Here is a 12,603-nt window from a genome sequence, read left to right as displayed (position 1 = left end):
TGGCAACTAAAATTAAATAACACTAGCAGACTGATGTAAAAGGTTTTTTTAAAAAATTTACACTAATGTTACAACAGATAGGAGTGGTGGCACTGAGGAAGTAGGCACAGTATATGCTGTGAGCCTAACACACAGGCTGGCACTAGTGGCAGGCTGGCCTGGCAACTAAAATTAAATAACACCAGCAGACTGATGTAAAAGTTTTTTTTAAAAAATGTACACTAATGTTACAACAGATATGAGTGGTGGCACTGAGGATGGAAGTAGGCACAGTATATGCTGTGAGCCTGACACACAGGCTGGCACTAGTGGCAGGCTGGCCTGGCAACTAAAATTAAATAACACTAGCAGAGTGATGTAAAAGTTTTTTCTAAAAAAAATTACACTAATGTTACAACAGATAGGAGTGGTGGCACTGAGGATGGAAGTAGGCACAGTATATGCTGTGAGCCTGACACACAGGCTGGCACTAGTGGCAGGCTGGCCTGGCAACTAAAATTAAATAACACTAGCAGACTGATGTAAAAGGTTTTTTTTAAAAATTTACACTAATGTTACAACAGATAGGAGTGGTGGCACTGAGGAAGTAGGCACAGTATATGCTGTGAGCCTAACACACAGGCTGGCACTAGTGGCAGGCTGGCCTGGCAACTAAAATTAAATAACACCAGCAGACTGATGTAAAAGTTTTTTTTAAAAAATGTACACTAATGTTACAACAGATATGAGTGGTGGCACTGAGGATGGAAGTAGGCACAGTATATGCTGTGAGCCTGACACACAAGCTGGCACTAGTGGCAGGCTGGCCTGGCAACTAAAATTAAATAACACTAGCAGACTGATGTAAAAGTTTTTTTTTAAAAATGTACACTAATGTTACAACAGATATGAGTGGTGGCACTGAGGATGGAAGTAGGCACAGTATATGCTGTGAGCCTGACACACAGGCTGGCACTAGTGGCAGGCTGGCCTGGCAACTAAAATTAAATAACACTAGCAGAGTGATGTAAAAGTTTTTTCTAAAAAAAGTTACACTAATGTTACAACAGATAGGAGTGGTGGCACTGAGGATGGAAGTAGGCACAGTATATGTTGTGAGCCTGACACACAGGCTGGCACTAGTGGCAGGCTGGCCTGGCAACTAAAATTAAATAACACTAGCAGACTGATGTAAAAGTTTTTTTTAAAAGAAAATTACACTAATGTTACAACAGATAGGAGTGGTGGCACTGAGGATGGAAGTAGGCACAGTATATGCTGTGAGCCTGACACACAGGCTGGCACTAGTGGCAGGCTGGCCTGGCAACTAAAATTAAATAACACTAGCAGACTGATGTAAAAGTTTTTTTTAAAAAAATTACACTAATGTTACAACAGATATGAGTGGTGGCACTGAGGATGGAAGTAGGCACAGTATATGCTGTGAGCCTGACACACAGGCTGGCACTAGTGGCAGGCTGGCCTGGCAACTAAAATTAAATAACACTAGCAGAGTGATGTAAAAGTTTTTTCTAAAAAAAATTACACTAATGTTACAACAGATAGGAGTGGTGGCACTGAGGATGGAAGTAGGCACAGTATATGCTGTGAGCCTGACACACAGGCTGGCACTAGTGGCAGGCTGGCCTGGCAACTAAAATTAAATAACACTAGCAGACTGATGTAAAAGGTTTTTTTAAAAAATTTACACTAATGTTACAACAGATAGGAGTGGTGGCACTGAGGAAGTAGGCACAGTATATGCTGTGAGCCTAACACACAGGCTGGCACTAGTGGCAGGCTGGCCTGGCAACTAAAATTACATAACACTAGCAGACTGATGTAAAAGTTTTTTTTAAACAAATTTACACTAATGTTACAACAGATAGGAGCGGTGGCACTGAGGATGGAAGTAGGCACAGTATATGCTGTGAGCCTGACACACAGGCTGGCACTAGTGGCAGGCTGGCCTGGCAACTAAAATTACATAACACTAGCAGACTGATGTAAAAGTTTTTTTTAAACAAATTTACACTAATGTTACAACAGATAGGAGTGGTGGCACTGAGGATGGAAGTAGGCACAGTATATGCTGTGAGCCTGACACACAGGCTGGCACTAGTGGCAGGCTGGCCTGGCAGCTAAAATTAAATTACACTAGCAGACTGATGTAAAAGTTTTTTTTAAAAAAATGTACACTAATGTTACAACAGATAGGAGTGGTGGCACTGAGGATGGAAGTAGGCACAGTATATGCTGTGAGCCTGACACACAGGCTGGCACTAGTGGCAGGCTGGCCTGGCAGCTAAAATTAAATAACACTAGCAGACTGATGTAAAAGTTTTTTTTTAAAAAATGTACACTAATGTTACAACAGATAGGAGTGGTGGCACTGAGGATGGAAGTAGGCACAGTATATGCTGTGAGCCTGACACACAGGCTGGCAGTGGCAGGCTGGCCTGGCAACTAAAATTAAATAACACTAGCAGACTGATGTAAAAGTTTTTTTAAAAAATTTTTACACTAATGTTACAACAGATAGGAGTGGTGGCACTGAGTATGGAAGTAGGCACAGTATATGCTGTGAGCCTGACACACAGGCTGGCACTAGTGGCAGGCTGGCCTGGCAACTAAAATTAAATAACACTAGCAGACTGATGTAAAAGTTTTTTTAAAAAAAATGTACACTAATGTTACAACAGATAGGAGTGGTGGCACTGAGGATGGAAGTAGGTACAGTATATGCTGTGAGCCTGACACACAGGCTGGCAGTGGCAGGCTGGCCTGGCAACTAAAATTAAATAACACTAGCAGACTGATGTAAAAGTTTTTTTAAAAAAATTTACACTAATGTTACAACAGATATGAGTGGTGGCACTGAGGATGGAAGTAGGCACAGTATATGCTGTGAGCCTGACACACAGGCTGGCACTAGTGGCAGGCTGGCCTGGCAACTAAAATTAAATAACACTAGCAAAGTGATGTAAAAGTTTTTTCTAAAAAAAATTACACTAATGTTACAACAGATAGGAGTGGTGGCACTGAGGATGGAAGTAGGCACAGTATATGCTGTGAGCCTGACACACAGGCTGGCACTAGTGGCAGGCTGGCCTGGCAACTAAAATTAAATAACACTAGCAGACTGATGTAAAAGGTTTTTTAAAAAAAATTACACTAATGTTACAACAGATAGGAGTGGTGGCACTGAGTATGGAAGTAGGCACAGTATATGCTGTGAGCCTGACACACAGGCTGGCACTAGTGGCAGGCTGGCCTGGCAACTAAAATTAAATAACACCAGCAGACTGATGTAAAAGTTTTTTTTTTTAAATTTACACTAATGTTACAACAGATATGAGTGGTGGCACTGAGGATGGAAGTAGGCACAGTATATGCTGTGAGCCTGCCACACAAGCTGGCACTAGTGGCAGGCTGGCCTGGCAAATAAAATTAAATAACACTAGCAGACTGATGTAAAAGTTTTTAAAAAAAAATGTACACTAATGTTACAACAGATAGGAGTGGTGGCACTGAGGATGGAAGTAGGTACAGTATATGCTGTGAGCCTGACACACAGGCTGGCAGTGGCAGGCTGGCCTGGCAACTAAAATTAAATAACACTAGCAGACTGATGTAAAAGTTTTTTTTAAAAAAAATTACACTAATGTTACAACAGATAGGAGTGGTGGCACTGAGGATGGAAGTAGGCACAGTATATGCTGTGAGCCTGACACACAGGCTGGCACTAGTGGCAGGCTGGCCTGGCAACTAAAATTAAATAACACTAGCAGACTGATGTAAAAGTTTTTTTAAAAAAAATTACACTAATGTTACAACAGATATGAGTGGTGGCACTGAGGATGGAAGTAGGCACAGTATATGCTGTGAGCCTGACACACAGGCTGGCACTAGTGGCAGGCTGGCCTGGCAACTAAAATTAAATAACACTAGCAGAGTGATGTAAAAGTTTTTTCTAAAAAAAATTACACTAATGTTACAACAGATAGGAGTGGTGGCACTGAGGATGGAAGTAGGCACAGTATATGCTGTGAGCCTGACACACAGGCTGGCACTAGTGGCAGGCTGGCCTGGCAACTAAAATTAAATAACACTAGCAGACTGATGTAAAAGGTTTTTTTTAAAAATTTACACTAATGTTACAACAGATAGGAGTGGTGGCACTGAGGAAGTAGGCACAGTATATGCTGTGAGCCTAACACACAGGCTGGCACTAGTGGCAGGCTGGCCTGGCAACTAAAATTAAATAACACCAGCAGACTGATGTAAAAGTTTTTTTTAAAAAATGTACACTAATGTTACAACAGATATGAGTGGTGGCACTGAGGATGGAAGTAGGCACAGTATATGCTGTGAGCCTGACACACAAGCTGGCACTAGTGGCAGGCTGGCCTGGCAACTAAAATTAAATAACACTAGCAGACTGATGTAAAAGGTTTTTTTAAAAAATTTACACTAATGTTACAACAGATATGAGTGGTGGCACTGAGGATGGAAGTAGGCACAGTATATGCTGTGAGCCTGACACACAGGCTGGCACTAGTGGCAGGCTGGCCTGGCAACTAAAATTAAATAACACTAGCAGAGTGATGTAAAAGTTTTTTCTAAAAAAATTTACACTAATGTTACAACAGATAGGAGTGGTGGCACTGAGGATGGAAGTAGGCACAGTATATGTTGTTAGCCTGACACACAGGCTGGCACTAGTGGCAGGCTGGCCTGGCAACTAAAATTAAATAACACTAGCAGACTGATGTAAAAGTTTTTAAAAAAAAAATTACACTAATGTTACAACAGATATGAGTGGTGGCACTGAGGATGGAAGTAGGCACAGTATATGCTGTGAGCCTGACACACAGGCTGGCACTAGTGGCAGGCTGGCCTGGCAACTAAAATTAAATAACACTAGCAGAGTGATGTAAAAGTTTTTTCTAAAAAAAATTACACTAATGTTACAACAGATAGGAGTGGTGGCACTGAGGATAGAAGTAGGCACAGTATATGCTGTGAGCCTGACACACAGGCTGGCACTAGTGGCAGGCTGGCCTGGCAACTAAAATTAAATAACACTAGCAGACTGATGTAAAAGTTTTTTTAAAAAAAATTTACACTAATGTTACAACAGATAGGAGTGGTGGCACTGAGGAAGTAGGCACAGTATATGCTGTGAGCCTGACACACAGGCTGGCACTAGGGGCAGGCTGGCCTGGCAACTAAAATTAAATAGCACCAGCAGACTGATGTAAAAGTTTTTTTTTTTTTAAATTTACACTAATGTTACAACAGATAGGAGTGGTGGCACTGAGGATGGAAGTAGGCACAGTATATGCTGTGAGCCTGACACACAAGCTGGCACTAGTGGCAGGCTGGCCTGGCAAATAAAATTAAATAACACTAGCAGACTGATGTAAAAGTTTTTTTTTTTAAATGTACACTAATGTTACAACAGATATGAGTGGTGGCACTGAGGATGGAAGTAGGCACAGTATATGCTGTGAGCCTGACACACAGGCTGGCACTAGTGGCAGGCTGGCCTGGCAACTAAAATTAAATAACACTAGCAGAGTGATGTAAAAGTTTTTTCTAAAAAAATTTACACTAATGTTACAACAGATAGGAGTGGTGGCACTGAGGATGGAAGTAGGCACAGTATATGCTGTGAGCCTGACACACAGGCTGGCACTAGTGGCAGGCTGGCCTGGCAACTAAAATTAAATAACACTAGCAAATTGATGTAAAAGGTTTTTTAAAAAAAAATTACACTAATGTTACAACAGATAGGAGTAGTGGCACTGAGGAAGTAGGCACAGTATATGCTGTGAGCCTGACACACAGGCTGGCACTAGTGGCAGGCTGGCCTGGCAACTAAAATTAAATAACACCAACAGACTGATGTAAAAGTTTTTTTTTTTAAATTTACACTAATGTTACAACAGATAGGAGTGGTGGCACTGAGGATGGAAGTAGGCACAGTATATGCTGTGAGCCTGACACACAAGCTGGCTTTAGTGGCAGGCTGGCCTGGCAACTAAAATTAAATAACACTAGCAGACTGATGTAAAAGATTTTTTTTTTAAAAATTTACACTAATGTTACAACAGATAGGAGTGGTGGCACAGAGCAATTAATCACAGTGTATGCTGTGAGCCTGACACACAGGCTGGCACTAGTGGCAGGCTGGCCTGGCAACTAAAATTAAATAACACTAGCAAACTGATGTAAAAGGTTTTTTTTTTTAATTTACACTAATGTTACACCAGATATGAGTGGTGGCAGTGAGCAAGTAGGCACAGTATATGCTGTGAGCCAGACACACAGGCTGACAGGCAGGCAAATGCAATTAGATTACAAAAAAAAAAAAACGACTGAAGTTCTAGCCCTAAAAAGGGCTTTTTGGGGTGCTGTCCTTACAGCAGAGATCAGATGAGTCCTTCAGGACTGTAGTGGACACTGAATACACTAGCCTAGCTATCAATTTCCCTATAAAATCACCAGCAGCAGCACTATAACTCCTCTCACTAAGAATGCAGGATCAGAATGATTCTAAAATGGCTGCTGCCCAGGAGCTGGGAGGGTCTGGGAGGGAGTGTCTGCTGCTGATTGGCTGAAATGTGTCTGCAGACTGTGAGATACAGGGTCAAAGTTTACTCAATGATGACGAATAGGGGGCGGATCGAACATCGCATATGTTCGCCTGCCGCGGCGAACGCGAACAAGTTAAGATCGCCGGGAACTGTTCTCCGGCGAACTGTTCGCGACATCACTATTCAATATATCACATTCTATATAGAAATGTAATATTCGAATTCGATAGGATATATCATATTCGAATTCGAAATGTAATATTCGAATTCGATTGAATATATCACATACTATTTGTAATGAGATATTCGAATTCGATTTAAATTTCGAAATAGTATTTTCTTTTGTAATGTACTATTCGAATTCGAATTAGTTTTAATAATAGAAAAACAAAAAAGGCGAGGCTGGGCAAGCAGAATTTTTTTTAAAACTTAACGTTTATTGCCAAAAAGGAAAGTTGATAAAATGCAATGGTAGCATGCAGTATGGGTCAGAATGAGCCTGAGCAGCAGCAATCTTACATGTTTCGGCTCCTGCCTTACTCATAGACTGTGCTACTCAAAGCTCACAGGCCCCTTAAATTACAAAATCACTCTGACATCATATGCAGCAATCAATAAGTTAACCCCTACCTCACCATGAAAGAAAGAAAGTGTAGGAATTGAAATTGCATCAATAACAAGACATATATTGTAGACAAATTATTATAGCCTATTGAACATTTTGTAATACTATGTAACAGTATAAATAACTATTCATAATATATAATATTAAGTTCCCCACAGTTTGGATGCAAAGTAAATAATACTGATCCTAGGTTGTTACTACAACTCTAATATATCAAAATAGATATGTAAGGGTAAGGGTAGTTTTAATAATGCTGTTATGTTATAAATATTCGAAATTTTCTAATTCGATTTTAATTTCGAAATAGTTTTTCTTACTAAAATTGTATTTTTAAATGTAATATTCGAATTTGAATTATTTAATATTCGAATTTAAATATTTAAATCAAGTTATTCCCTCCCATATGTAAATGTTATAAATAGATGTAGTTCTTAACATTTCATTTGAAAGGTTTAGTTTTGCAGAAGGACGTACTGGTTTTGTGGTCTGTTGGATTATTTGGATACAATTTTTTTTCTATATACTATTATCTATTTGCTCCTGTGGCATCTTTTTTTGGATTTTTGTGTGGACACATTACACAACTGTGGAGGGTGGACTGCACACCGTGAGAAGACGCATTGTTATCTTCATCTTCAATCAATTTCATCAATTTTATATGCAAAAAAAGGCCATATTTTCATGCTGTCTTAACTAGAGCACTGGTGAAATAATCAGTACCTATGGTGAGAGCCAATTTAGTTAACATGGTTACTGATTATTTTACCTGTGCTCCAGTTAAAGGGATATGAAACAGAATTTTTTTCTTTCATGATTCAGATATATCTTTCAATTTTAAGCAACTTTCTAATTTACTCCTTTTATCATTTTTTCTTCATTCTCTTGGTATCTTTATTTGAAAAATCAAGAATGCAAGCTTAGGAGCTGGCTCATTTTTGTTTCAGCTCAGCACCTGGGTAGCGCTTGCTGATTGGAGTATAAATGTAGTCATCACCAACCAGCAAACGCTACCCATGTTCTGATTCTGAACCAAAAATGGACCGGCTCCTAAGCTTATATTCTTGCTTTTTCAAATAAAGATACCAAGAGAATGAAGAAACATTGATAATAGGAGTAAAATCGAAAGTTGCTTAAAATTGCATGCTCTGTCTGAATTATTAAAGTTTAATTTTGACTAGACTATCCCTTTAAGACGTTATAAAGATAACCTACTAGCCTAGGTTAACTTGAGGACTGTGGTTGAGAAGTACTGATGTTCATCATAGAGATGTTGTAATTGTTGTAATGTAGTGTTGGTTGTTTTTTACTGTGCTAGTCCTGCGTTGTATTGGTATGGAATTGGGCATTGGCAGCCAGTGATGCTGACTAGGTTCTAATTTATATGTATTGTATATATACTAGATTTTATTTTAGATTTGTGAACTCTGATATGTATAATTAGGTACTGTAATCTAAAATGCTTATTTTAATAATTATTTAATTTTTTTTTAATTAGATTTTTTCATTTGTACTATTTTTTTTTTTTTTTTTTTTTTAAATTGTATGCATTTTTTTGGCTTTGCATTTTGATGAGTTGATAATGCTGTAGTGCTATCTTTACCTATGTAGATTGTATTTTATTGTATTTTTTCTATTGGAAATTCCAATTTTTAAACAACATTCCAATTTACTTCTATTAGCTAATTTGCTTCATTCTTTAGATATCCTTTGTTGAAGATATAGTAAGTAATGCACATGGGTGAACCAATCACACAAAGCATCTATGTGCAGCAACCAATTAGCAGCTACTGATGCTATCTAGATATGCTTTTCAGCAAAGGATATCAAGAGAATGAAGCAAATTAGATAATAGAAGTAAATTAGAAAGTTTTTTAAAATCACATGCTCTTTCTGAATCATGAAAGAAAAAATGTGGGTTTCATGTCCCTTTAATAAAGTTATTATGGTGTTATTTTCAAATTTTATATCTTTGTTATAGTATATGGAGTTTATTTTGAATTTAAGGCCTATATAGTAGTTATATGAAGTGATAGATGTGTTTAAGTATTTTAATTTCAAATTTTAGTTATTATTGTGTTAATTTCGAATTATTAACTAGTAAAGAATTTTAATTCTAAATGAACCATCTTATCTATTATTAATTACTAAAGGTGTTAAAATTCGAATTTTAAATCGAAATCAACACCTCTATCACTTTATATGACTATATGAAGTGATAGAGGTGTTGATTTCGAATTAAAATTCGAATTTTAACACCACTATTAACTATAATAGATATGTTCATTTTGAATTCGAATTTTACATCTTTGTTATAGTTATTGTTTTATTTTCGAATTGTATGTATTATTGTGTTAATTTCGAATTTAAAACTATAGCAAAGATGTAAAATTCGAATTCGAATTTTAATTCTAAATTAACACATCTTATCTATTATAGCTACTAGTGGTGTTAAAATTCGAATTTTAATTTGAAACCAACACCTCTATCACTTAATCTAAATAATAAGTGATAGAGGTGTTGATTTCTAACTAAAATTCGAATTTTAACACCACTATTAAATATAATAGATATGTTAATTTCGAATTCGAATTTTACATCTTTGTTATAGTTATTTCTCTTGTAAGATGTATCGAGTCCACGGATTCATCCATACTTGTGGGATATTCTCCTTCCCTACAGGAAGTGGCAAAGAGAGCACCCACAGCAGAGCTGTCTATATAGCTCCTCCCTTAGCTCCACCCCCCAGTCATTCTCTTTGCCTACTCTAAGTACCAGGAATGGCAGAGTGAGTGTGGTGACAAAAATGTTAGTTTTTATTTTCTCAAGCAAAAGTTTGTTATTTTAAATGGTACCGGTGTGTACTATTTACTCTCTGGCAGAAAAGGGATGAAGATTTCTGCAAGGAGGATGATGATTTTAGCACTTTGTAACTAAGATCCACTGCTGTTCTCACAAGGCCTGAAGAGTACAGGAAAACTTCAGTTGGGGGAACAGTTTGCAGGCTAAACTGCATTGAGGTATGTTCAGTCTATTTTTTTCTAGACAGACTGTGATTATTCTAGAAAAGACTGGCAATATCCCCTTGAGGGAAGGGTAAGCTATATTCAGACACTTAGTAGGAATCCTAGCTTGCATAAAGGGCTCATTAGTTACTGGTGACACTGATAGGAAAAAACGTTTTTGTTTTTTATTAAAAAAAATGCAAATATGACGTTTTTTGAGGGACTTTAAGGGGTCATTGTGGCTTGGTTAAGGGTTATTAACCCACATGGCTAGTTTAGGAACACTCTGTTGTGTTTCTTTTAGACCCCATAACATCGAGTGAGGTGGGAGGGGCCTATTTTCACGCCTGAGTTGCACAGTTTCTTTTCCTCAGAGACATCCAGCTACTTCTCCAGAGGTTCCTACTTTGTTTGAAGGCTGTAAAAAGGTTTTTTCCCCACAAATCATTTATAAAGGGCAGGTAGGCGCCACAGCAGAGCTGTGGCAAGGTGCTGAACGTTTTTTACCGTTTTTTGACGTTTTGTCAATCCGGTTTTTACATTAAGGGGTTAATTGTTTATTTGCATAGCTGTGCAAAGTTACTAAGGCTTTATGATGCTACTGTAAAAATTTAATTGAGTTTACTGCTTTTTTACACTGTTTTGCAGAGTTTGTGCAGCTTTTTTTCTCTTAAAGGCACAGTACCGTTTTTTTTTCTAAGTGCTATTTGCTTTGATTAAAGTGTTTTCCAAGCTTGCTTGTTACATTACTAGCCTGTTTAACATGTCTGATACCAAGGAAAATCCTTGTTCAATGTGTTTAGAAGCCATTGTGGAACCCCCTCTTAGAATGTGTCCCACTTGCACTGATATGTCTATAAATTATAAAGAGCATATTTTAGCACTTAAAAATATTGCAATAGATGATTCTCAGACAGAAGGAAATGAGGGTTTAACATCTAGCTCTCCCCAAGTGTCACAACCAGTAACGCCCGCACAAGTGACACCTAGTACCTCTAGTGCGTCAAATTCATTTACTTTACAAGACATGGCCACAGTTATGAATACAACCCTCACAGAGGTTATATCCAAACTGCCTGGTTTACAAAGAAAGCGTGACAGCTCTGGATTAAGAACAAATGCTGAGCCATCTAACGCTTTAGTAGCCGTATCCGATATACCCTCACAATGTTCTGAAGTAGGGGTAAGGGATTTGTTATCTGAGGGAGAAATTTCTGATTCAGGAAAGACGCTCCCTCAGACAGATTCTGATATGACGGCATTTAAATTTAAGCTTGAACACCTCCGCTTATTGCTCAGGGAGGTATTAGCGACTCTAGATGATTGTGACCCTATAGTGGTCCCAGAGAAATTGTGTAAAATGGACAAATACTTAGAGGTTCCTGTTTACACTGATGTTTTTCCAGTCCCTAAGAGGATTGTGAATATTGTTACTAAGGAGTGGGATAGACCAGGTATTCCGTTCGCTCCCCCATCTGTTTTTTTTTTCTCCAACCTATTGCGTGCATTATTCCTGTAACTATTGCAGCTGCTTTCTGGTTTGAGGCTCTAGAAGAGGCTCTTCAGATGGAGACTCCATTAGAGGATATTATGGACATAATTAAGGCCCTTAAGTTGGCTAATTCTTTCATTACAGATGCCGCTTTCCAACTGGCTAAATTAGCTGCAAATAATTCAGGTTTTGCCATTTTAGCACGCAGGGCGTTATGGCTTAAGTCCTGGTCTGCTGATGTGTCATCAAAATCTAAACTTTTGAACATCCCTTTCAAAGGAAAGACCCTATCCAGGTCTGAACTGAAAGAAATTATTTCAGACATCACTGGAGGGAAAGGCCATGCCCTCCCTCAGGGTAGAACAAATAAAATGAGGACCAAACAAAATCATTTTCGTTCCTTTCGGAACTTCAAGGGTGGTACTGCTTCAGCTTCCCCTGCTGCAAAGCAAGAGGGGAATTTTGCCCAATCCAAGTCAGTCTGGAGACCTAACCAGGCTTGGAACAAGGGTAAACAGGTTAAGAAGCCTGCAGCTGCCTCTAAGACAGCATGAAGGGGTAGCCCCCAATCCGGGACCAGATCTAGTAGGGGGCAGACTCTCTCTCTTTGCTTAGGCTTGGGCAAGAGATGTTCACGATTCCTGGGCCTTAGAAATTGTGTCCCAGGGATATCTTCTGGACTTCAAGGACTCTCCCCCAAGGGGTCGACTTTCCAACTAGCCAAGTCTCACACGGACATCGTGTTGGCTTTTCTGAGATCTCACAGGTGGAAGGTGAAGATAAAAAAGAGTTCTCTCTTCCCTCTCATAAGAGTTTCCTTCCTAGGGACTCTGATAGACTCGGTATAAATGAAAATATTTCTGACGGAGGTCAGAAAATCAAAACTCTTAACCACTTGCCGAG

This window comes from Bombina bombina, chromosome 5 (genome assembly GCF_027579735.1).
Source record: "Bombina bombina isolate aBomBom1 chromosome 5, aBomBom1.pri, whole genome shotgun sequence".
NCBI classification, from domain to species: domain Eukaryota; kingdom Metazoa; phylum Chordata; class Amphibia; order Anura; family Bombinatoridae; genus Bombina; species Bombina bombina.
The sequence above is the reverse complement of the archived record's forward strand: the minus strand, read 5'-3'. Positions refer to the sequence as shown.